A 26,277-nucleotide genomic window follows, 5' to 3' on the forward strand; every position below is an offset into this window, starting at 1 on the left:
GGATTAACCGAGTGAACCTTCTTTGTACTGACTCGAGAGCAAATATGTCTTTTCTTAAGTATGGACACCAAAACTGTATGCAGTATTCCAGGTGCGGTCTCACCAATACCTTGTACAACTGCAACAATACCTCCCTGTTTTTATATTCTATCCCCCTAGCAATAAAAGTCAACATTCCATTGGCCTTCTTGATCACTTGCTGCACCTGCATACTAACTTTTTGAGTTTCGTGCACCAGGACCCCCAGATCCCTTTGTACTACAGAACTTTCCAGTTTCTTGCCATTAAGATAATAACTTGCTCTATGATTTTTCCTGCCAAAGTGCATAACCTCACACTTTCCAGTATTGTATTCCATCTGCCAAATCTCTGCCCACTTACTTAGCCTGTCTATGTCCCTTTGCAGGTTTTTTATGTCCTCCTCACTCACTACTTTCCTTCCCATCTTTGTATCATCTGCAAACTTTGATATGTTACACTCGGTCCCCTCCTCCAAATCGTTAATATAGATTGTAAAGAGTTGGGGACCTAGCACTGACCCCTGTGGAACACCACTAGTTACTGATTGCCAGTCTGAGAATGAACCATTTATCCCAACTCTCTGCTTTCTGTTAGATAGCCAATCCTCCACCCATGCCAGAATATTACCCCCAATCCCATGATTTTTTATCTTGAGCAATAATCTTTTGTGTGGCACCTTGTCAAATGCCTTTTGGAAGTCTAAATACACTACGTCCACTGGTTCACCTTTATCCACCCTGTATGTTACTTCCTCAAAGAACTCAAGCAAATTTGTCAAACATGACTTCCCCGTCATAAAACCATGCTGACTTTGTCCTATTAAATTATGATTATCCAAATGTCCCGTTACTGTCTCCTTAATAATGGACTCTAAAATTTTACCAACCACAGATGTTAGGCTAACAGGTCAATAGTTTCCAGCCTTCTGCCTACTACCCTTTTTAAATAAGGGTGTTACATTAGCAGTTTTCCAATCTGCCGGGACTTTTACTGAGTCCAGGGAGTTTTGGAAAATTATTACCAATGCATCCACAATCCCTACCGCCACTTCCCTCAAGACCCTAGGATGTAAGTCATCAGGTCCAGAGGATTTATCCGCTTTGAGTCCCATTATTTTACCAAGTACCACTTCCTTAATGATTTTAATCGTATTTAGCTCCTCCCCCCCCAGAGACCCCTGTTTGTCCAGTGTTGGGATATTCTTAGGCCTAGAAATTCAGTTGGGCGCGCCAGCCGTTAGCGCCTTAGGAGGAGTAGATCTCGAGCGCTAGGCGCTTATCGCCCGGGCGCAGCGCGATCTGCGCCTCTCCCCAACTTCAGGACACATTTAGCGCCGGCGCAAAGTCTTAGCGCGCGCCCTGCTGCGCGCGCAGATCATGACGTCATTTAATAGTGCAACGCCCTTTGTGCGCCCCAAACCAGGACTTCACTCGCGCCGGCCCATTGTGCGCTGGGCGGCCCTAACGACTGTGAAGTGGAACGGTACACAGCCGTGCTGGGCCGCGGGGAGTGCTAATTAAAGGGCACTTACCCTGCACTATAAAGGCCAGCCATTTTGCTGCATTCACTCTTGTGCCACGGTTTTTTGGACAGAGACCAAGGAGGAGAGCTTACTGGTTTGGACCAACACTAGGACAGGTATTTTTGGCTCAGGCCAGAGCTTAGCAATTATCTTTGCCTTCATTGAGAGCTCAGTGTTTGCCAGCATATAATGGGGGCTGCATTGGGTGCCAACGCTGGCTTTCAGCCTTATGCCAGAAGGGCTTACAGACGCCGTGAGAGAGTTGCAGCCCTGGCCAGACGCAGAGGGGGCAACAGGCGTCGCCAACTGAGGCCTTACCCACCCAGGGTATACCGCCAGCAGTCCTCCTATCTGACCATGTCTGCCGCGATGTGTGTTAGGAGGCTGCGATTCAGAAGGGAGGTGGTTGCAGACATCTGCCAGCTGCTTCACAGAGATCTGCAGCCACAGCTGATGCGCAGGACGTCTCTGTCGGTGGCAGTGAAGGTGATGGTGGCTCTCAACTTCTATGCCACCGGCTCCTTCCAATCCGCTGCTGGGGACATCGCTAACATCTCCCAGTTCGCCGTGCATTGCTGCATCCGCCAGGTGACAGAAGCCCTTTTCACAAGGAGACATCAATTCATCTCCTTCCCCATGACCCTGGACAAGCAGCAGCAGCGTGCAGTGGGATTTGCAAGAATAGCGGGCTTCCCCATGGTGCAGGGCGCCATTGACTGCACGCATGTGGCTTTGCGGGCACCTCTTGAGCATGCCGAGGATTACCGCAACCGGAAGGGCTACCATTCCCTGAATGTACAGCTGGTGTGTGACCACAGGCAGCGCATCCTAGCTGTCAATGCCCGCTTTCCAGGCAGCAGCCACGATGCCTTTATCCTGCGACAGACAACTGTGGCTGACATGTTCCAGGCACAGCCTCCCCCAAGAGGATGGCTTATCGGGGACAAAGGCTATCCTTTGTGTACCTGGCTCATGACCCCGCTCCGCGCGCCCACGACCCCTGCTGAAGAGGCATACAACGAGAGCCATCAAGCGACTAGGAACATCATAGAACAAACAATCGGCGTCCTCAAGCAACGGTTCCGCTGTCTCGATCGCTCCGGGGGAGCCCTCCAGTATTCGCAGGATCGAGTCTCCCAATTCGTCGTCGTTTGCTGCATGCTGCACAACCTGGCTATCCCCAGGACTCAGGCACTGCCACCTCACGTTGGACCACCACCTCAGGAGGAGGAGCAGGAGGAGCATGAGGAGGAGGAGGACGAGGAGTACCAGCCCAGGAGGGAGGCACAAGGTCCAAGGGCCGCCTGTCGGCGGCTTATTGAACGTCACTTCTAGGCCCCCTGTCAGGGAATGGCATGTGCCAATGAAAGAACATGATTGCAGCCGCTCCGCAAGCCCTCAGCCGGTTAAGGCAACAAACACTTCAAAGATCAAACATGGACAATGTTAATAAATAAAATACTTTATTGTTCAAACGCAGCTCCCTTCCCACATGAAAACCAAAAACAGACGAAACCCCCAAAAAACACTCAAACAAATTACTCGCTCCCACAACCTGGAGAGGATTAACAAAATAGTGCAACTAAAATGGCCGTCATTCTCGGCCTTCGTAAAAAACAAACATCACATCATCGGCCTTCAAAAAACAAACATCCAAATCTCGGCCTCAAAAAACAAACACAACTGGCCACACATTCGACTATTTGGCCCACTAGGGCGATGCCTTGGCCATCTTTGTGTGGCCCCTGCCCGCCCGGCTGCTCCTCCTCAAAGTAAGGCCATTGGCTGCTGCAAGGCTGGGGGCAGGCTCCAGAGGGGCACATGTCGTGACGGCAGATGCCCTTGGGGGTCGGCCTAGTCGAGGTCTGGCCGTCGAGCGGTCGGCTGGTGAATGCTGCAGCTGTGGCTGGCCAGCATCAGTCGCTGCAGTAGCTCCTGCCAGCTCCACTGGGGGAGTGGCAGTGGCGGCTGGAGGAATGTGGGCAAGCTGGCAGATGGCAGGCGCTCGCTGGTCGCCTGAGACACTGGCACTCGCCCGGGCCAGCACTGCAGCATGCGCACCAATCTGCCGAGGGACAGACCGCTGTGCTGCTGCAGCGCGCCGGGTGCCCTGGCGATGCCTGGCTGACACAGCGAGTGTGGCAGCAGTGAGTGCCCGTGTTGACCTGTTCACTGACCGCATCAGAGCAGCCAGTGACTGGACGGCACCACTGATCACCTGGCCAGTCGCTGCCAGAGCTGCCCGAATTCGGCCTGACTCGCTGCCTGATCTGCCCCGAATTCCGCCCGACTCGCTGCGTGATCTGCCCGGAATTCCGCCCGACTGATAGCCTCTGAGGGCCCGAACTCGGTCACACTCCGACAGAGGGACTCGATGGCCTCAGGCAACCGTGCCACTGCCGCCATGAGCTCCGTGTGCCGGCGCTCCGAGTCCGCGGACAAGTCCTCGAGGCGTTCCATCTCCTCGGCGAAGACCATCTCCAGACTGGGGGCCGGACTCTCCCTCTGGGGAGAAGGCCGCCGAGCTGGCCGACCCTTCCTGCGTTGCTGTTCGCCGCTGGGCCCAGCAATTGGACTCCCCTCCGACGCATCCCCCCTCTGGGGAGAAGGCCGCCGAGCTTCCACCCCCCTCCCGCGTTTCTGCAGGCCGCAGGTCCCATGAGCTCCCCTCCCCTTCGAAACTTCCGCCACGCTCCCCTCCAGGGAAGACGTGTCCCCTACATTGGCCTGGGTGGCCGCGGCTGAGGGTTCCCCTGATGGGCCGCCTTCCTCTTGCTCCTCCTCCTGCTCCTCTTCTGAGGGGCTGTCACTTGCAACTTCAGGGACCTCCTCCTCACCATCTGAAAGCAGGAAGGCACAAGAGTAGCTTTAGACTGAGGAGAGGGCGTCAGCAAGGGATGCATGAGTGGTGGCATTCAGCGCATTGGTCGGACAGTGGCAAAGGATGTAGATCTGATGCGCAAGTGGGACGAGAGAGGTCCAAACGTGGATGTCCTTACCATTGGTGGCCAGAACAGGGTCGGCATCTCCACATGCAAGAGGGCCAATCACCCGGGCACCCATGATGCGCTCCACGCGATGTTGAAGCTCGGTGAGCGGCTGGATCTGGGGTCGGCCTCCCCCGGTCGCAGTCCGGCTCTTCCGATTATTTGCCAGCTTGGCCTGCAAGAGAAAGGACGGCCTCTAAGTACAGTGTGTCGTCCTGATCTTGTGTGCACTGCCTCCCATGGTGGAATAGCCTGGCCAGTGTGTTAAGTGCAGATTGTGCAATTGATGTTCATGCCTGTCCCATCGCTGCTGGATGAGGGCTGGCCATTAGGGCTTTCAGGTCCCTTTGCCCATAATGTGAGGTGCACATGCAAGGATGAGGAGGTCACTGGAAAGGGTACTCACCCTGACAATCCGCGTGAGGTCATTAAACTTTTTGCGGCATTGGACACCGCTCCTGGGGACCTCGCTGTTGGCTGACAGCTTGCTGGCGACATGCCTCCAGGCTCTCCTGTAGACGCGGACCGTCGCCTTCTTGCCATTGTCCGGGTACAAAACATGGCGCCTCTTCTCCACAGCACCAACCAGCACACTCAGATCACACTCTGAGAAGCGCTGCGCACATTCACGGGCCTTCTCCATGGCTTCAGGCGCTATTTGGGTCCAGCAGCAGTGTTCAGGCCTAGCTGCAGGGCTCCACTATGCAGGGCGTGGCAGCAGACACAGTCGACCCTTCCCCCTTAAGAGCTGGCCGGCGCCAGCGTGTCTGCTGTCAATCACGAGATGGCCGCACCTGCGCTGCACCCGGCCTCGGCGCTATCGAGCAGCACCTCCGGCTTAGCGCCCAAACAGAGGCGTCCAACACCAGTTTTAGCGCTCGAGCGAACTCTTAGGGCGAAGCTAATGAATATCGGAGAAGTGGCCTCGATTTGGCGGCGGGCGCAAACTTTAGCGGCCGCCCCACTTTACCGTCCCAAAAGTGGCTACAATGAATTTCTAGGCCTTAGTGTCCTCTACCATAAAGACTGATACAAAATAATTGTTCAGCGTTTTTGCCATCTCCATGTTTCCCACCATTAATTTCCCGGTCTCATCCTCTAAGGGACCAACATTTACTTTAGCCACTCTTTTTCTTTTTATATAACTACAGAAACTTTTGCTATCTGTTTTTATATTTTTTGCTAATTTACTTTCATAATCTATCTTCCCTTTCTTAATCAATCTTTTAGTTATTTTTTGCTGTCTTTTAAAGACTTCCCAATCTTCTATCCTCCCACTAGATTTGGCTACCTTATATGCCCTTGTTTTTAGTCGGATACTATCCTTAATTACTTTACTTAACCACGGATGGCTATCTTTTCTTTTACACCCTTTTTTCCTCAGTGGAATATATTTTTTTTGGAAGTTGTAAAATAACTCCTTAAATGTACACCACTGATCATGTACTGTCTTACGCTTTAATCTATTTTCCCAGTCTACTCTAATCAATTCCGCTCTCATACCTTCATAGTCTCCTTTATTCAAGCTCAGCACGCTTGTTTGAGATCGAACCTTCTCACCCTCTAATTGAATATGGAATTCAACCATGTTATGGTCACTCATTCCAAGGGGATCCTTTACTAGGACATTTTTAATTAATCCTGTCTCGTTACACAGGACCAAATCTAAGGTTGCTTGCCCCCTGGTCGGTTCAGTTACATACTGCTCAAGAAACCCATCCCTAATACACTCAATGAACTCATCCTCAAGGCTGCCCTGCCCAATTTGATTTGTCCAGTTAATATGATAGTTAAAATCCCCCATAATTATAGCTGTTCCCTTATTACAAGCCTCAACTATTTCCTGATTAATACTCCGTCCAACAGAGTTGTAACTGTTCGGAGGCCTATAGACTACGCCCACTAGTGTTTCTTTCCCCTTATTATTCCGTATCTCCACCCAAACTGTTTCACTATCCTGATCCTTTGACCCAATATCATTTCACTGTATTACAGTGATTCCTTCCTTTATTAACATAGCCACCCCACCTCCCCTTCCTTCCTGCCTGTCCTTCCTGATTGTTAAATAACCTGGTATATTTAATTCCCAGTCATGGTCACCCTGCAGCCATGTTTCTGTAATGGCCACAAGATCATACCCATATGTAGTTATTTGTGCCGTTAACTCATCCATTTTGTTACGAATGCTACGTGCATTCAGATAAAGAACTTTCAAATATGTTTTGTGACACTTAGTTCCTGCTTTTTCCCCCTTTACTACTTTACCTTTTACTCTATACCTTCTGTCCCTTCCTGACATGCTCTGTTTTTTAATTCCCCCACTGCTACCTAAGCCTATGACCTTCTCCGTAGTCATTTTTATTATTTGCTCTCTAGAAACCTCCCCCCACTAATTAGTTTAAAGCCCTCTCTACAGCCCTAGTTATATGATTCGCCAGGATTCTAGTCCCAGCACTGGCCAAGTGAAGTCCGTCCCAACGGAACAGCTCCCTCCTGTCCCAGTACTGGTGCCAGTGTCCCAAGAAGCAAAACCCGTTTTTCCCACACCAGTCTTGGAGCCATGCATTTAACTCTCTAATTTTATTTATCCTAGCCAAATTCGCTCGTGGCTCAGGTAATAATCCAGAGATTATTACCCTTGAGGTTCTGTTTTTTAATTTGACCCCTAGCTGCTCATACTCCTTTAACAGAACCTTCTTCCTTGTCCTATCTACGTCGTTTGTACCAACATGGACCACGACAACTGGATCCTCCCCCTCCCACTCCAAGTTTCTTTCCAGCCCAGAAGAGATGTCCTTAACCCTGGCACCGGGCAGACAACACAGCCTTCGGGACTCCCGCTCTCGACTGCAGAGATCCCTATCTATCCCCCTAATGATACTATCCCCTACCACTACAACATTTCTTTTTACTCCCCCACTTGAATGGTGACGTTGATTGTGCCATGGGATCTTTTATGTCCACCTGAGAGAGCAGACAGAGCATCAGTTTAATGTCTCATCCGAAAGACAGCACCTCTGACAGTGCAGCACTCCCTCAGCACTGCACTGGAGTGTCAGCCTAGATTTTTGTGCTTAAGTCTCTGGAGTGGGACTTGAACCCACAAGCTCCTGACTCAAGAGGCGAGAGAGGTACCCACTGAGCCACAGTAGCCAAAAAGGGGCTCGTAGCAAATCAACCAATGGAAAAGAAAATTGTGCATAGTGTAAAATGGGCTGCTGATTCGCAATGAGCCCGTTTCGACCAATTTCACCCCCATTATATGTGCAAAATGTGAATTATCAGGGTCTTTCCAGAAGGGCTGATCAGTACCGCTCCCAGCTCACAGGCACGAATGCTGCAGATAAGTAATACCATTGCTCTAACGCAAACAACCTTGTAATGCTTCTCCAAAAGTGAAAAACTGTTTATTCTAAACATGGAAGTCTGAAAGCAAAAATGTTACATTTGGTACAAGGCATATAATTGGCTGTTGTCGATTTGTTTTGATTTGCACACAATTATCAGCATTTTCACTGTAACAAATGAAACCAAACATTTTCACACTCACATCACTTAAAATGGCATTTAGCCAGAGTGCAGATGTCTTCCTTCACCAGCTCTCAACATCTTCAAAGGGATTTTGTTGAAACAGTGCACACTCATTCACAGCAAAACAAACACACCTAAAAGTCTCACCGTGAATTCCGGGACAATGAGAATGCATACATATATCGGTGATGCAAAATCTGCATTAACATTGGTGCCATTTCAGTTCAGATTCAGGCAGACTGGTGTCAGTGAGTCATCTCCCATTGTTTTTGTTGCTGAACACAGATCCCCTATCTCAGCAGTAGACCAGTACCATAGATCCAGTTTTTATGGGTCGACACATCTGCTACCAGGATAGGGGAACTGAATTTAGCAGAATAAACATTGGGCGCCGGTTCACGGACACTGGTCTCCTTGAATCAGAACTAAACAACACCAGTATAAGAGATACTATAGTGATACAGGCAGTGTTTAGTTCATGAGTCTATGCAGACCAAATTATCTTGCGATAAACATCACACCAAACCCATGCAAAATTTGAAGTATAAGTGACAGAGCTGTCAACATCACGGGAATATTAGGAATGAGGGGTTATGATCAAGGTGAAAAGGAAAACGTTCGATTTGCTGCATGACATGTAACTGCTGTCTTTTTATTTTGCCTATCACAGCTTCATGCAGTAAAGAAGCCATTTGACCCATTTGCCTGTGCCAGCTCTTTCAAAGAGCAATCTAATAAGTGCCACTCCCCTGCTCTTTCCCCATAGCCCTGCAAAGTTTGCTTTGCACACACTTATCAGCATTTTCACTGTAATAAATAAAAGGAAACATATCACAAAATCATTTAAAAGTATGGAGCTCTGTTTCTAGCTAGGATTGAGAATGGTCACTCCGAATGACTGAGACTAGATAGGTCTGATAACAGAAGCCAAAGCATGCTCTGTTGAGGTTTGAGGTTGAGCATCTCGAGGATTACTCTCCCACTCCTTCAGCTTCACTGGTTGTAGCATAACTACAATGGGTGCAAAGTCAACTTTTTAAACTGACAAATTTCACCTTTATGTTCTTAATGTTAGTAAAGTAGCTGACAGGACAGTCAGTTCTTGGCTAACATTCGCAATTTCAGCAGCGGTTGGATGTCAGATAGTCGTGTACAGTGACCATGTGTACGTTCACATATACCGTGCTCTGCTTTCTTCCATTTTAGGGATGGTATACAACTGACAGGAGTGAGCTTTTGGCTTAGTGGTAGTATTCTTGCCTCCAAGTCAGAAAATGAAGGGTTCGAGCCTCACTCCAGAGAGCCTCGGCGAGTGGAGACTAGAATATGGTCTCTAAATATTGAATTGACATCCAGCGCGGTACTCACATCTGGACAGAGTGACCATTTGCTCAGTCACTTGAGTCAGAAGGGTTAGGTTTGGCCCCATTCCAGACAGTCCCGGAGACTGGAGCACTAGCTCAGAATACTGGATTGATATTGAGCGGAGGTACTTGCATCCAATGGGTGTGGGTGCTCTTTAGCTTTGGTTGCAGCTCACCTAGGAGAAGGTACCATCATGGTCCCTATTCCAACCGCAAGGGGCCAGCTATAAAACAAAGGATACGCTAAGGAGCAGAAACGAGTTAACCAGTCACTTGTCTCATTGGCTCCAATGCAGACACTTGCTACACAGTTGGGCCTTGTAGTGCAGCAAGAGTTCTCTGCTTTGCAGATTGCCTCTAAAGCAGTGAGCACAGCTGAACCACCTCTGATAACCCTCCCACTGATACAGATGAGCCTTTGGATGCCAAAATCCAAAGCAGCCTCAATGCACTGAAGACAAATTCCCAAGAACCCTGAGTCAAGGATTCAGAGGCTGTCTAATGTCAGGAATCAGCTTCCAGAAGGGGTATGCAGGCAGATATACAGGAATAAATTGGTAGCTCTCAAGTCGCTGCAGGCCCGTGCCCGGTCCTTTCTTCAGACAAAGCTCTGGAGTAATGCTCGAGGGTGAAAGGTTATTTCTAGTTTTAAATCAGATTACTCCACAGAGAAATTTTAAGAGCATCGGCAAAAGATTAGCAAAAGTTCTGTTACTGCTACCATAACAAATTAGTAAATCTTAACACACACTTGGCACATGTGTTAGCTCATCGTCATACTTAAGAAGTCACACAACACCAGGTTATAGTCCAACAGCTTTATTTGAAATCACAAGCTTTCGGAGCACTGCTCCTTCTTCAGGTGAAGTGGAGAAATGCACAAAGACTCAGCTTATATAGTCAGAGAATCATGTCAGATGTTTACAGGTAACCTTTCCAACTGCCATTTATCACACCTCGGCAGAGAGATAATCACAGCAGTCAAAGGTGTGAATGGTGTCCAAACAGGTCAGTCAGGGAAACATTACATCAAAGAACAATGAGGTGGGGTCACAAGGGGTCAAATATTGCAGATGCTGGGGTCTGTATGAAAAACAAAAAAACAGACAAAAAACATTTTTTTTGGCTGGAAATCACAGCAGGTCCGGCCGCATCTGTGTAGAGAGAACAAGCCAATGTCGACTCGAGTCTGGATGACCCTGCATCAGGTGGGGTTACATGTAGCGTGACATGAACCCAAGATCTCGGTTAAGGCCGTCCTCATGGGTGCGGAACTTGGCTATCAGTTTCTGCTCGACGATTTTGCGTTGTCGTGTGTCTCGAAGGCCACCTTGGAGAATGCTTACCCGAAGATCGGAGGCTGAATGTCCTTGATTGCTGAAGTGTTCCCCGACTGGGAGGGAACACGCCTGCCTGGTGATTGTTGCGCGGTGTCCATTCATCCGTTGTCGCAGTGTCTGCATGGTCTCGCCGATGTACCATGCTCTGGGGCATCCTTTCCTGCAACGTATGAGGTAGACAACGTTGGCCGAGTCACATGAGTATGTACCATGTACCTGGTGGGTGGTGTCCTCACGTGTGATGATGGTATCTGTGTTGATGATCTGGCATGTCTTGCAGAGGTTGCTGTGGCAGGGTTGTGTGGTGTCGTGGTCGCTGTTCTCCTGAAAGCTGGGTAATTTGCTGCGAACGATGGTCTGTTTGAGGTTAGGCGGCTGTTTGAAAGCGAGTAGTGGAGGCGTGGGGATGGCCTTAGCGAGGTGTTCGTCGTCATCAATGACATGTTGAAGGCTGCGAAGAACATGGCGTAGTTTCTCCGCTCCGGGGAAGTACTGGACGACGAAGGGTACTCTGTTGGTTGTGTCCCGACATTCAGCCTCCGATCTTCGGGTAAGCATTCTCCAAGGTGGCCTTCGAGACACACGACAACGCAAAATCGTCGAGCAGAAACTGATAGCCAAGTTCCGCACCCATGAGGACGGCCTTAACCGAGATCTTGGGTTCATGTCACGCTACATGTAACCCCACCTGATGCAGGGTCATCCAGACTCGAGTCGACATTGGCTTGTTCTCTCCACACAGATGCGGCCGGACCTGCTGTGATTTCCAGCCAAAAAAAATGTTTTTTGTCTGTTTTTTTGTTTTTCATACAGACCCCAGCATCTGCAATATTTGACCCCTTGTGACCCCACCTCATTGTTCTTTGATGTAATGTTTCCCTGACTGACCTGTTTGGACACCATTCACACCTTTGACTGCTGTGATTATCTCTCTGCCGAGGTGTGATAAATGGCAGTTGGAAAGGTTACCTGTAAACATCTGACATGATTCTCTGACTATATAAGCTGTGTCTTTATGCATTTCTCCACTTCACCTGAAGAAGGAGCAGTGCTCCGAAAGCTTGTGATTTCAAATAAAGCTGTTGGACTATAACCTGGTGTCGTGTGACTTCTTACATTTGTCCACCCCAGTCCAACTCCGGCATCTCCACACCATCGTCATACTGACATTGAGGAGTGCGACAAGAACGAAGATCAAGCAATTCAATTAAAGTCATTTGAACTCGCAGGTGTGTAATATCGCAGAAGCATATTTCTGCAGGTGTTATTCTTTACAGTACATAATGAACTGCTTCTTGCCATTTTACGATATAGAAACATAAAAGATAGGAGCAGGAGTAGGCCATTCGGCCCCTCGAGTGCGCTCCGCCATTTAATGAGATCATGGCTGATCATCCAAATTCAGTACCCTGTCCCTGCTTTCTCCCCATATCCCTTGATCCCTTTAGCATTAAGAAATATATCTAACTCCTTCTTGAATATATTTAATGAATTGGCCTCAACTGCCTTTTGTGATAGAGAATTCCACAGGTTCACCACTCTCTGGGTGAAGAAATTCCTCCTCATCTCTGTCCTAAATGGCTTACCCCTTATCTTTAGACTGTGATCCCTGGTTCTGGACTCCCCCGCCATCGGGAACATCCTTCCTGCATCTAGGCTGTCTAGTCCTGTTAGAATTTTATAAGTTTCAATAAGATCCCCTCTCATTCTTCTAAACCCCAGCAAATATAAGCTAAATCGACCCAATCTCTCTTCATATGTCATTCCTGCCATCCCAGGTATCAGTCTGGTGAATCTTCGCTGCATTCCCTCCATGGCAAGAACATCCTTCCTCAGATAAGGCGACCAAAACTGCACACAATACTTAAGGTGTGGTCTCACCAAGGCCCTGTACAACTGCAGCAAGACATCCTTGCTCCTGTACTCGAATCCTCTCGCTATGAAGGCCAACATTTGCCTTCTTAACCGCCTGCTGCACCTGCATGCTTACCTTCAGCGACTGGTGCACAAGGACACCCAGGTCTCGTTGCACTGCCCCTTCTCCCAATTGATTGCCATTCAGGTAATAATCTGCCTTCCTGTTTTTGCCACCAAAGTGGATAACCTTGCATTTATCCACATTATACTGCATCTGCCCAATCACCCAACCTGTCCAAATCATACTGGAGTTTCTCGGCATTCTCCTCACAGCACACACACCCACCCAGCTTTGTGTCGTCTGCAAACTTGGAGATATTACATCTAGCTCCCTTGTCTAGATCATTAATATATATTGTGAATAGCTGGGGTCCTAGCACCGATCCCTGTGGTACCCCACTAGTCACTGCCTGCCACTCGGAAAAAGACCCATTTATTCCAACTTTTTGCCTCCTGTCTGCCAACCAGTTCTCTATCCAAGTCAGTACTTTACCCCCAATCCCATGTGCTTTAACTTTGTACGCTAATCTCTTATGCGGGACCTTATTGAAAGCCTTCTGAAAGTCCAAATACACCACATCCACTGGTTCTCCCTTATCTATTCTACCAGTTATATCCTCAAAAAATTCCAGTAGATTAGTCAAGCATGATTTACCTTTTGTAAATCCATGCTGACTTTGTCCGATCCTGTCACTGTTTTCCAAGTGCTCTGCTATTATATCTTTTATAATGGACTCTAGCATTTTCCCCACTACCAATGTCAGGCTTACCGGTCTATAATTCCCCGTTTTCTCTCTACCACCTTTTTTGAATAGTGGGGTTACATTAGCTACCCTCCAATCCATGGGAACTGTTCCAGAGTCTATAGAATTTTGGAAGATGACCAGCAATGCACTGCAATTTTATGATTTGGGACAGGAGCACATATCACCAATATGGTCAGCAAGCCTGACGTGCAGCCTGCAATTTCTCATCCATTAAAATTAATGGACTAAATGATAAAATTTACCCCATAAACCCATCGGGGAAATAAGGGTGTTTCAAATGGATGGCTGGCTCCAGGGTTGAATGATAATTTGAACTAAAGTAGTATGTGAGCTTATTTCATTGCATGTCACAGTGTTATAACTGTCTTGTTATTCTACCCATTTATGTAACATCTATTTAATCTATAATTCATAAATATATGTATCTATCTGACAAATCAGTTCATTTCGCTCTGGCTGATCTATTTTTCTGTCTATTATATAATTACTATTTCCATTTTGATTCCTCTCCTATGGCATTCAGAGGATGTAGTTGATAAAAATATAAAATGCTCGCTTCTGACCTAAACCAGCTTGAATGATCTGTGCAACATTTGACTGCTTATTTGTGTGCCCCTCCCCCGCTGGGAATACTTGCCCACACTACCCACCTGCTCGGTGTGACCACACTACTGGGCCAACAAGTCAAAGCCACCCGATCCTGGCTGCTTTGAGGGAGCTGGCTCGCAAGTTTGAATTTCAGGGAAGCTGACAAGATTATTCTGCAGTAAGATACCCAAGACCCAGCTGAGAAGCAACCTGGACCTGGATCACATTTTTTTTTTAAACCGCTGTCGAGCAGAAGCGCCATTTGTGCTCACCTTTCCCACACAAAAGAGTCTTTCCATTCTATCTTAACATTTTGAAAGCATTCGTGTCTACATAAACCTCCACGCTGCCCTGCCTTACTATCTGTGTATTATTCAGGCACCAGAGTTCTCCCCCGGTGTCCTGGGCAATGTTTATTCCTCAACTAGCATCACTAAAACATATTATCTGGTCATCATCACATTGCTGTTTGTGAGGAATTGCTGTTTGTGGGAGCTTGCTGTGCGCATTTTAGCTGCCGCATTTCCTACATTGCAACAGTGACTACACTTCAAAAAGTACTTCATTGGCTATAAAGTGCTTTAGGACATCCTGGGGTTGTGAAAGGCGCTATATAAATGCAAGTCTTTCTTTCTTTCACACAATTGTGCTACTGCACAAAGCAATGGAGGGACACTGAAAACACAGGATTTGCAGGTGAATCACCAGTGGGACACTTCGCAAGCACAGCTGTATTTGTGAACACTGAGCCCTCAGTATTAAGCCAAGTTTTCTGATGTACTATAGACTGTGTACAGCGATCATCTTTCTGGCCTAAGCTTTAATTAGGTGGGTATTCGTTCAAACTGAACTGAACCAAATCAAACTGACCAGAACCAAAATCCCAAGTCAGACCAGTCGACTCATCTCTACTGTTTATCAACAAAAACAGGTGCGGCAAGCATAGAGGAAAACTATTCTAAACTGGCTTACAATGTACCGGGTGTTAAAAAAGACTTTACTGATACTTAAAAAAAAATGTTTAAGTCCAGTTGTACTTTGAATCCAAATAATGACAAACTGCAATGATTAGAGCACTTGCAGCAGTTGTACCAAATTGATCAGAAATCTAGAGCTGACACACAGGTTGGTTGCCTGGCAATGTTATAAGGAAACATTAGTGATACTATTAAGCACCTTAACCCTCTGAAAAAAGCCTTGAATGCCAGGAAGGATGCTCAAAAGTCACCACACAGTGTTAGTCATCTGTGTACTTTTGGAGATGCTGGAGAGCTGTCACCCCGACAAACTGGAGATACGGCGATTTGAGCACTTTAATGAACTGAAAACTTGTTTGAAAACCTCTCCGTCAAATAACTCTCGAGCACCCGCTCAAGCACACACGATTCAGGGGGCCCGTCTGCCAGCAATAAAGGCCGAAATTGGATACTAGGGGAGATTAATTACCAAGATAGGGAATGATAATGCAAGTTAAATGGGAAAGTAATTAAAGTGCACCTTCCATGAAAATTATTCATTGCTGATGGATCAGGTGACAGATAAATCAAAAACCGTTTAAAAAAAAAAGCTACGGGTTAACCCAGGCAGGCCTTTCCCTCGTGAGAGCGTGGTAGTTTCCGCAGCTGTTGAATTGAATTATGCTGGCCAGTGCTCATCAAATTACTTCACTGAATCGTACTTTAAGAGCAGAGGGAAAGGACAGGGTAATGTAAAACTACTAAAATAAATGTTTGCAGAAAAGCCGTCAAAGACTTTGCTTTGGAAAGAGGTGAGCAGGAGCGGAAGCGGTCAGCCATGGGGCTCTAGATTACTGGATCATTCGACACCATTTAGTGCTATTATTGCAACTGTGTCCATCAAAATGGGAGTGATAAATTAATACGATTTCAGCTCCCCAGTGAATAATGCTCAGAGATTAAAGAGACAATATCCCTTTTGCTGGAATGGCTCAACGTTTGAGTAAGATTATCCCTTTTTGTCTTGCCTGAAGTGGTTATTTTTCTGATCGAACGGAACTCAGCTCCACAAAGAGCATTCCTTCACACACATAACTTCCTGCTTACACCCTAGTCACAGTACCAGGTTCAAACTGGACTCCCCATGTAAGTAAACAATACAATGGGGAAATAAACTGCAGCTCTCTCTCACCAAGGGTATTCTGACTGGTACCAGCACAATTCAAATTGGGGTCTGGTCCCACACCAAACTGAATCTTTAGCTTCTGTATTTCCAGGCATCAGGAGAAGGCCAGTTTGAGGACTTCAACTGGGGTTCTTGATATGAATCTACATAATTGAACATCAAAGGTCCAAGTGAAAAATCCTGAGCACCTTAAACTGGTATCTGACAAGTAAGGGCAAAGGAGTAACTCCAGGTACCACTGAAAGAAAGAAAGTCTTGCATTTATATAGTGCCTTTCATGACCTCAGGACGTCCCAAAACTCTTCACAGCCAATACAGACATGTTACTAGATTCTTGGATTTCAAAAGTCTGATGTAAGATAAAGTATAGATTGAGCTGACTGAAGCCATTCCAGGTACCAATGGAAACATGTTGCCAGATTCTTGTACCAACTCAGCCTCCGTGTTTCAAACATAATCAATTAAGTTAATCAATTATGATACTAGTGGATCTCTCATAGCATTGCTCTCATGTATTCTGTGGTCTGAAAAAAAGTTGTGATGTTTAACTACTAGCACAGCCTGTCCTTTTAAGTACTCCCAGAGGGGAAGTGATCTGAATTGGGAAATGTAAGAAATAAAGGTAAATGTAGCGGTGTGTTACAATCAGAGGGTAATTGTAACTGCTTGTACATTTCTGGCTCCAGGTCAGAAAATCATCATGAAATAACTGATTCATTTCTATTTTTTTCAAAGATTGTTTTGGATATGTAACAAAGTGTGACAAATACACACTGACTTATGCATAGATATGTAATAATTGATGTTAGCAACAATGCTAAACATGGATAATGATGCAGTAAACAGTTTGAGGAGTTTCTTTCAAAAGATTACTCAGTGTAATTTATGATCTGTAATAGGAACTCCACAAGTCATTTTATCAAGAGATCCCATTGATTTGATTGCCACTAAATGACAAAAACTATATATGCTCACATTATAGTGCACAAATATTACACATTCTGTTGCAGAAACCGCCATTTACAGACCAATATACAGCTTGCTGAGTGCGATGGACATTCCCTGACCAATATACAGCCACCATGATAGTGGGATTACCATTCAGTGACCAATATCAAACTGAAGTCCCTCGTTCCTGGTACCATTCTAGTAAATCTCTTCTGCACCCTCTCTAAGGCCTTGACATCTTTCCTAAAGTGTAGAGTACGGTGAGAATTGAACACAATACTCCAGCTGATGCAGGTTCATGCACGTGATTCCTCACAGCTCCTGAGCTAAACGGTGCCATCGCGGGAAGTTATTCAACTGTGTCTGGAAACTTCCACTCCGGTAAGGAAGAGAGGGAAAGTCAGAAGTTGAGAGTCACCCTGGGTGGTTCTCATTACAGAGGAGGATTGGCAGAGGCAAGTTAGCTGGTCACCGCCCTGCCTGTTTACCCTGTCACCGCCAGAATAATGTGTGCCATAGTAAGACCACGAGATGAAACGTCAGACTATGAAAGAAAAGGATTTAATAAGACCCAAGTGTTGTAGCAGTGCAATACATCTCTAACTATCAGGTCTGCCACTTACTGATTAATTTTTTGAGGTGGATCGGCGTGGGTGGAATATGAGGTTGAGCCCATTTGATGAGATACCTCAGAGAATGGAACATTCCTCTACTTTTTCCACTAAGCATCAGAATTAAGCATTCCATGGCCAAAAATAAGATGGCCGTGTGTATGGTAAACACAGCAACTTGCATTTGTATATATAGCATCTATATAACGGAGTAAAACATCAAGGCACTTTACAGAAGCGTTATCAAACAAAATTTAACACCGAGCTACATAAGGAGATATTAGGACAGGTGAGAGATAGGTTTTAAGGTGCATCTTAAAGGAGGAGAGAGAAGTGGAGAGGCAGAGAGGCTCAGGGAGGGAATTGCAGAGCTTAAGGCCCAGACAGCTGAAGGCACAGCCATCAATGGTGGAGCAATTAAAATCAGGGATGTGCAAAAGACCAGAATTGGAGGAGTGCAGAGATTTTGGAGGGTTGTAGGGCTGGAGGAGGTTACAGAGATAGGGAGGGGCCAGGCCATGCAGGGATTTGAAAACAAGGATGAGAGTTTTAAAATTGAGGCATTGCCGGACCAGGAGCCAAAATAGGTCAGCGAGCATAGGGGTGATGGGTGAACAGGACTTGGTGTGAGTTAAGCTACAGGCAGCAGAGTTTTGGATGAGTTTAACCTTCCTCTGCTCTGCCTTAACAATGTGCTTCCGCTCCACACACATCCCTAGTTGCGTTGTTCTAAATTTTCTATCTCTCACAGTAGCCATCTTGTAGTCTCTCAACAAGATTTCCACTTTTTGGGTTTAATTCTCTTAGTGCACTATTTTTAGTGCACCCAATGACACATTTGCGTAAATTCCTGGCCATGCTATTTTAAAGCAGACACATTTATAGGTGTACTAAAGATAGAACACATGGAATTAACACAGTTTGAGTCAACTCGTGCCAAATTCAGGTCAATTTTGTGCTGTGTGGAACTGTGCCAACTAGAAATTGGGTTGAAATTGCCCAATCTCATATTATATTGGATGCATTTAGCCAACAGAGAGAGGATACTTTCATCCTGAACGTCAGCCCTAGATTTGAACCCAGAACCCTGATTTGAAAGGAAAGTGGGCAAACCTAATGCAGCGCCTAAAACCTTCAACATCGTAGTTTACAGTAGGAATTCCTATATTTGGAAAACCACATTTACATCAATGTTATTTCTTTGTTTGTTCTGTAACAAAAATATCCATGCCATTACTCAGTCACCAAGCATGCTGTAATATTGCAACAATGCAGAATGATCAAGGAAATAAATGTGAACTAATCGTGAAACATGGTCTTTGTTTTTTACAGTTTCGCGAGCAAAGTCTATTGGGAGGATGGGGGAATTTGGCAGGGCTGAGGTTCAAGTTCCTGCAACCTTTTGAGGACTAACAGATTGAGGATTCTGGAAATTTGTTTGGCCTTGTTACAAAAATGTTGATGCATTCATTGTTTTAAACACTGTTAAAATAATACATAATTTATTGAAGTGTGCGGTGAGAGAAGCAAAGATTAATGTGTGGACGTTAAAAAGATTAAGACAATGATATGCATTATATGAAGTCAGTTTAAAGCACCTACATAAATAAAATAAGTTCCATGTACTATTAAATAAATATGTAAATTAGCAATATAAACTGTAGAATTGTTTAATACTAATGTTATACCTGAATGCCTGAAGTGGCTTATAAAGAATGTAAAAAAATTGACATGTGAACTATTTTTAACTTTAATACTTATTAATGAAACATCATCTTAATTACTATCTGCATAAGCATTCCTGTATAATTAAAAGGTGTTTAATAATTATTTAAACAATGGCACAGTTAGTCCTATTTGTATTTAAATCAAGAAAAATAAAGCCCAAATTGCAATGAGTTTTATAAAGTCCTGTTACCTCCTCTTCCTATTAAAGACATCCCGATTAGTTTTCAATTGAAATCTCAATGGAAAATTCTGAATTCTGAGGAACAATATCCTTTCAGGTGACAGAAAAAATGGTTTCAATAAGGTGTTTAAAAAAAAGGTGAGGAATGAACTTTAAATTAACAGTAATGAAATGCAGAACCTGACCTTCAACACAGCACATGTAAAAAAAGAGAGGTTGCAAAAAATCTCGAACTATGAAATGGTCATCAGTCAGTGTCTGATCATCATGTAACTGTCAGAATTCTTTTTCAAATAAGGCAATTTTATTTTCATGTGTGCAGACTTTCAGCGTAGTGACGGTGCCTTATTTAGTTTAATGCCAAATGTGTGGAAGTTTTTTCAGATCTTTATGCATACCACAGGACTCCATTTCATTAGTTTACTCCATAACCCAAACCTCTGCCCTGCTCAACTCAATACACACTACTTTTTTCTTGAAATACTGAACTTGTACCACTTGCAGTGATTGTGACTCGGTTCTCCTAACTTTTTTTTAACATTCTAGATGACCTACGTGTCTCACTAATGGATACTAGTAGATATTTGCTACTAAGTACTGATTGATGCATGTAGGTCACCCCTGCATACAGGTTGCATCCCAAATATGAGCCATTCCCTCAGGAAAACCCCCAGAAATTGCAGATAGCCTACACCCACTATTCAAACTGATTTTTCTTTTGCTTTAAAAGGCGCAGCCTATGTACATGTTGAAAGTGTACTCTGATAAAGATCTGGGATTTTTCTTTCTAACAAATGTCCAGATTTGGACAATTCAAGATGACAACTAAATGTGAATACATCATTTTTTTTTTAACAATATCATTTTTTCTGAAGACCTTTAACAGTTGGGTCTTAACACAAACGCTTTCAAAATATCACGACTTTGAAACACTTTAGAAACACCATTACTGTGACAATTGCAATGAACTCTCCTGTTACCATCTTGGTAAGAACTCTGGTGGCAATATTGTTATGATAACAATTCGACCAATGAGTCTCATCTCTTATGACAAGATGATGATGCCCCTTTAATGCTATTTTCATGTGCAGGGTTCTGCCTATGCTGTACACATAAAGCAGTGATTTAGCCTTTATAACCCACTTGTGTCTCTCAGGGCACCAGCATTTTTCCTCAATCGTGAGGGAAGCTATTGCTTCTTGTTCATTGTTCACCCCAATATACATTTTTGTTGATTAAGAAAAGGAAAACACCCTGATTTCTGAATGTGTGTTTTTGCCACCAGCAGGAGAGAATCTCCATACACTACAACTGGACTGAAATCATCACACATCACAGCCAGTCAGCGTAAAAGAAACATTGTGGTTCACACCTCAAAAAAAAACACTCTTCTTTTAATACCTGAAATGTTTTCTCTGTTTCTTGCTCCACAGATGCTGCCTGACCTGCTGAGTATTTCAAGCATTTTCTGTTCTTTTAATATACTGATACTAGTGATATCAGTGTACGAATAGTAGTCCTGACAATTCCTTTCAGCTTTTCAGTAACATTGCTCTAAATGCTGCCAACATTCTGTTACATTTATGTTTTATGGTAAGGTATATTTGCTCATTTTCTTTCCTCTATGGGATTCTCCACATGGCACATAATACCCTGTCTGAGCGAGCAGAAATGTGGCCTGTTCCTAGTCCTCTGTGAATGCTAATTTGTAAATGACTGCTCAGCAGCTAGCAAGAGTAGCTCGAGTTAAATCTCCCTAAGTGCACTCGAAAGGGTAGAGGTTTTGCCTACCAACATCAAAACTACCCAGGAGTTAAGGGATGTGCGTGCTGCTGCTGTCCAGAGCTTCATAAGGCTACTGTTGGAGCAATGCCAGTGGTGGGAAAATTGGTGAGTACAAAATCCAACATTATTTTGTTTCTGGTCATCCTGGTGATGATTTTAACCCTTGCCGTTGGTGGGGATGGCTGCGCGATGGAAATGGCTGCACAGCACTTACCCTCCCGTTCCTGCCGATGTCTGGATCTCCGCCATTTAGGAGGGGTTCTTGATTTTATACTGGGCTAGAGATTGACCTCCTTTGCGCCTCCCGTTATCGCCTCCAGGGGGTGATAACAGGGCACTAACGACTTGCTGATCGGGCGCGGCCAAAGAAACGATTCCCACGAAATTCAATGGGGTGGTAGCGCCGGCAGTAAAACTTAGCGGCTCGACCTCCTGCACCCTGGAGATCGTGACATCATCCGGTGCGCGTCGTCCCCTTACCGCCCTGGATCCTAAATTCGCTTCCGCCACCTGCAGCTTCGCCTGGCGTCAACAACGGCAGCTGCAGGAAGCGTTGTGACCTCGGCGGCCACTTGGGGAACGGTAATTAAAGGGATTTATGGTCAGGTAGGCCAATATATTTTTCTCACCTCTTTGTGCTGTTTTTTTTACTTTTTCATTGCCACGATTGATCAGCCCTGCACTCTGAGTGCTTGGAGCTGCTCCTCACAGATCGCGGGTGCCATCGCTGACCCATCCCCAATCTTAGCTTTAATTGCTGTGAGCATTGGCCCTTCCCTTTAAGGGAGGGAAGGAGCCTGCGAATCCGGCAGCACTGCACGGAACAGTGATCAGCGCTCTGCCGATACCGCCCCTCTCACCCCCTTTAGCACTCTAAGGAAAGTGGTAGCGCTTCATTTAGCGCTCCACTTCCCTCTTGGAGTGCTACAACTGAATTTCGCGGGAGCCTCTCATCATTAGCACCTGGCGATAATTTTTCCACTTCTGAAGTTTTCGCACCACAAACAGGGCTATAATGAATTTCTCCCCCAAAGAAAACACACACATAAACACTCTCACACATGCACACTCTCCTGTGCACGCACACTCTCACATGCACACACTATCACACACTCTCACATGCACACACTCACACGCACACACTCACACCCTCACATGCACTCTCACATGCACACACTCTCACTCACATGCACACACTCACACAGTCTCTCGCACACACAGTCTCTCACACAGGCACACACACACACTCTCTCTCACACACACACACACAAAGACTCTCACACAGGTGCACTCTCGCACACACACACACACACACACACTCACACACAAGCACTCTCAAACAGACACACACACACTCACACACAAGCACTCTCACACAGACACACACACACAGGCGCACTCTCGCACACACACACACACACTCACACACAAGCACTCTCACACAGGCACACACACACAGGCGCACTCTCGCACACACACACACTCTCGCACACAAACACTTTCACACAGACACACTCACACAGACACACACAGACACACTCTTGCGCGCACACACACACAATCACACTCTCTCGCACACACACTCTCTCACTCTCACACAGGTGCACTCACACACACACACACTCTCTCATACACAGGCACACTCACACACGCACTCTCTCTCACACTCGCACTCTCTCTCACACACGCACTCTCTCTCACACACGCACTCTCTCTCACACACGCACTCTCTCTCACACACGCACTCTCTCACACACACGCACTCTCTCACACACACGCACTCTCTCACACACACGCACTCTCTCACACACACGCACTCTCTCTCACACACGCACTCTCTCTCACACGCACTCTCTCTCACACACGCACTCTCTCACACACACGCACTCTCTCACGCACGCACTCCCTCTCACGCACGCACTCCCTCTCACGCACGCACTCCCTCTCACGCACGCACTCTCTCTCACGCACGCACTCTCACGCACGCACTCTCTCTCACGCACGCACTCTCTCTCACGCACGCACTCCCTCTCACGCACGCACTCCCTCTCACGCACGCACTCTCTCTCACACACGCACTCTCTCTCACACACGCACTCTCTCACGCACGCACTCCCTCTCACGCACGCACTCTCTCTCACGCACGCACTCTCTCTCACGCACGCACTCCCTCTCACGCACGCACTCCCTCTCACGCACGCACTCCCTCTCACGCACGCACTCCCTCTCACGCACGCACTCCCTCTCACGCACGCACTCTCTCTCACGCACGCACTCTCTCTCACGCACGCACTCTCTCTCACGCACGCACTCCCTCTCACGCACGCACTCCCTCTCACGCACGCACTCTCTCTCACGCACGCACTCCCTCTCACGCACGCACTCCCTCTCACGCACGCACTCCCTCTCACGCACGCACTCCCTCTCACGCACGCACTCCCTCTCACGCACGCACTCCCTCTCACGCACGCACTCTCTCACACGCACGCACTCTCTCACACGCACGCACTCTCTCACACGCACGCACTCTCTCACACACGCACTCTCTCTCACACACGCACTCTTTCTCACTCGCACTCTCTCTCACACACGCACTCTCTCTCACACACGCACTCTCTCACACACGCACTCTCTCTCACACACGCACTCTCTGACACACGCACTCTCTCTCACACACGCACTCTCTCGCACACGCACTCTCTCTCGCACACGCACTCTCTCACACACGCACTCTCTCTCAGACACGCACTCTCTCTCACACACGCACTCTCTCTCACTCGCACTCTCTCTCACACACGCACTCTCTCTCACACGCACTCTCTCTCAGACACGCACTCTCTCTCACACTCGCACTCTCTCTCACTCGCACTCTCTCTCACACACGCACTCTCTCTCACACACGCACTCTCTCACACACGCACTCTCTCACACACGCACTCTCTCACACTCGCACTCTCTCACACACGCACTCTCTCTCACACACGCACTCTCTCTCACACACGCACTCTCTCACACACGCACTCTCTCACACACGCACTCTCTCTCACACACGCACTCTCTGACACACGCACTCTCTCTCACACACGCACTCTCTCGCACACGCACTCTCTCTCGCACACGCACTCTCTCACACACGCACTCTCTCTCGCACACGCACTCTCTCACACACGCACTCTCTCTCTCACACGCACTCTCTCTCACACACGCACTCTCTCTCACACACGCACTCTCTCTCAGACACGCACTCTCTCTCACACACGCACTCTCTCTCACACACGCACTCTCTCTCACACACGCACTCTCTCTCACACACGCACTCTCTCTCACACACGCACTCTCTCTCAGACACGCACTCTCTCTCACACACGCACTCTCTCTCACACACGCACTCTCTCACACTCGCACTCTCTCTCACACACGCACTCTCTCTCAGACACGCACTCTCTCTCACACACGCACTCTCTCACACACGCACTCTCTCACACACGCACTCTCTCTCACACTCGCACTCTCTCTCACACACGCACTCTCTCTCACACACGCACTCTCTCTCACACACGCACTCTCTCACACACACGCACTCTCTCTCACACACGCACTCTCTCACACACGCACTCTCTCTCACACACGCACTCTCTCACACACACACACTCTCTCACACACGCACTCTCTCACACACGCACTCTCTCACACACGCACTCTCTCTCACACTCGCACTCTCTCTCACTCGCACTCTCTCTCACACACGCACTCTCTCTCACACACGCACTCTCTCTCACACACGCACTCTCTCTCACACACGCACTCTCTCTCACACACGCACTCTCACACACGCACTCTCTCTCACACACGCACTCTCTCTCACACACGCACTCTCTCACACACGCACTCTCTCACACACGCACTCTCTCTCACGCACGCTCTCTCGCGCACGCACTCTCTCTCACGCACGCACTCTCTCGCACACGCACTCTCTCTCACGCACGCACTCTCTCACACACGCACTCTCTCTCAGACACGCACTCTCTCTCACACACGCACTCTCTCTCAGACACGCACTCTCTCTCACACTCGCACTCTCTCTCACTCGCACTCTCTCTCGCACACGCACTCTCTCACACACGCACTCTCTCTCACACACGCACTCTCTCACACACGCACTCTCTCACACACGCACTCTCTCTCACACACGCACTCTCTCACGCACGCACTCTCTCTCACACACGCACTCTCTCGCACACGCACTCTCTCTCGCACACGCACTCTCTCACACACGCACTCTCTCTTGCACACGCACTCTCTCACACACGCACTCTCTCACACACGCACTCTCTCTCACACACGCACTCTCTCACACACGCACTCTCTCACACACGCACTCTCTCACACACGCACTCTCTCACACACGCACTCTCTCTCACACACGCACTCTCTCGCACACGCACTCTCTCTCGCACACGCACTCTCTCACACACGCACTCTCTCTCGCACACGCACTCTCTCTCGCACACGCACTCTCTCACACACGCACTCTCTCACACACGCACTCTCTCACACACGCACTCTCTCTCACACACGCACTCTCTCGCACACGCACTCTCTCTCGCGCACGCACTCTCTCACACACGCACTCTCTCTCGCACACGCACTCTCTCACACACGCACTCTCTCTCTCACACGCACTCTCTCTCACACACGCACTCTCTCTCGCACACGCACTCTCTCACACACGCACTCTCTCTCTCACACGCACTCTCTCTCACACACGCACTCTCTCTCAGACACGCACTCTCTCTCACACACGCACTCTCTCTCACACACGCACTCTCTCTCACACACGCACTC

At 47.3% G+C, this 26,277-nt stretch overlaps 1 protein-coding gene across 2 annotated transcripts in view; it reads right to left on the minus strand.

Annotated features, from left to right (window-relative positions):
• epha7 (eph receptor A7) overlaps positions 1-26,277 on the minus strand; it is a 378,611-nt gene that overhangs the window by 196,482 nt on the left and 155,852 nt on the right. The window lies entirely within an intron of this gene.

This window comes from Somniosus microcephalus, chromosome 9 (genome assembly GCF_052327205.1).
Source record: "Somniosus microcephalus isolate GS21.2 chromosome 9, FLI_Smic_1.0, whole genome shotgun sequence".
NCBI lineage: Eukaryota > Metazoa > Chordata > Chondrichthyes > Squaliformes > Somniosidae > Somniosus > Somniosus microcephalus.